The sequence below is a fragment of the Bombus affinis genome, unplaced genomic scaffold, assembly GCF_024516045.1.
Source record: "Bombus affinis isolate iyBomAffi1 unplaced genomic scaffold, iyBomAffi1.2 ctg00000303.1, whole genome shotgun sequence".
In the NCBI taxonomy this organism is placed as follows: Eukaryota; Metazoa; Arthropoda; class Insecta; order Hymenoptera; family Apidae; genus Bombus; species Bombus affinis.
This window is the reverse complement of record NW_026108988.1, coordinates 104055-105853: the sequence shown is the minus strand read 5'-3', so window position 1 is coordinate 105853 and position 1799 is coordinate 104055.

Here is a 1799-nt window from a genome sequence, read left to right as displayed (position 1 = left end):
CGTATAACGTTATATAGTAATACGTTATAACGTGTAACGTTATATACTACTACGTTATAGCGTATAACGTTATATAGTATTATGTTATAACGTATAACGTTATATAGTATTATGTTATAGCGTATAACGTTATATAGTATTACGTTATAACGTATAACGTTATATAGTATTACGATATAACGTATAACGTTATATAGTAATACGTTATAACGTGTAACGTTATATACTATTACCTTATAGCGTATAACGTTATATAGTATTACGTTATTACGTATAACGTTATATAGTAATACGTTATAACGTGTAACGTTATATACTATTACGTTATAGCGTATAACGTTATATAGTATTATGTTATAACGTATAACGTTATATAGTATTATGTTATAACGTAAAACGTTATATAGTATTACGTTATAACGTATAACGTTATATAGTAATACGTTATAACGTGTAACGTTATATACTATTACGTTATAGCGTATAACGTTATATAGTATTACGTTATAACGTATAACGTTATATAGTAATACGTTATAACGTGTAACGTTATATGCTATTACGTTATAGCATATAACGTTATATAGTACATCATTATGACGTATAACGTTATATAGTATTATGTTATAACGTATAACGTTATATAGTATTACGTTATAACGTATAACGTTATATAGTATTACGTTATTACGTATAACGTTATATAGTAATACGTTATAACGTGTAACGTTATATACTATTACGTTATAGCGTATAACGTTATATAGTATTATGTTATAACGTATAACGTTATATAGTATTATGTTATAACGTAAAACGTTATATAGTATTACGTTATAACGTATAACGTTATATAGTAATACGTTATAACGTGTAACGTTATATACTATTACGTTATAGCGTATAACGTTATATAGTATTACGTTATAACGTATAACGTTATATAGTAATACGTTATAACGTGTAACGTTATATACTATTACGTTATAGCATATAACGTTATATAGTACATCATTATGACGTATAACGTTATATAGTATTATGTTATAACGTATAACGTTATATAGTATTACGTTATAACGTATAACGTTATATAGTAATACGTTATAACGTGTAACGTTATATACTACTACGTTATAGCGTATAACGTTATATAGTAATACGTTATAACGTGTAACGTTATATACTATTACGTTATAGCATATAACGTTATATAGTACATCATTATGACGTATAACATTATATAGTATTATGTTATAACGTATAACGTTATATAGTATTACGTTATAACGTATAACGTTATATAGTATTACGTTATTACGTATAACGTTATATAGTAATACGTTATAACGTGTAACGTTATATACTATTACGTTATAGCGTATAACGTTATATAGTATTATGTTATAACGTATAACGTTATATAGTATTATGTTATAACGTAAAACGTTATATAGTATTACGTTATAACGTATAACGTTATATAGTAATACGTTATAACGTGTAACGTTATATACTATTACGTTATAGCGTATAACGTTATATAGTATTACGTTATTACGTATAACGTTATATAGTAATACGTTATAACGTGTAACGTTATATACTATTACGTTATAGCGTATAACGTTATATAGTATTATGTTATAACGTATAACGTTATATAGTATTATGTTATAACGTAAAACGTTATATAGTATTACGTTATAACGTATAACGTTATATAGTAATACGTTATAACGTGTAACGTTATATACTATTACGTTATAGCATATAACGTTATATAGTACATCATTATG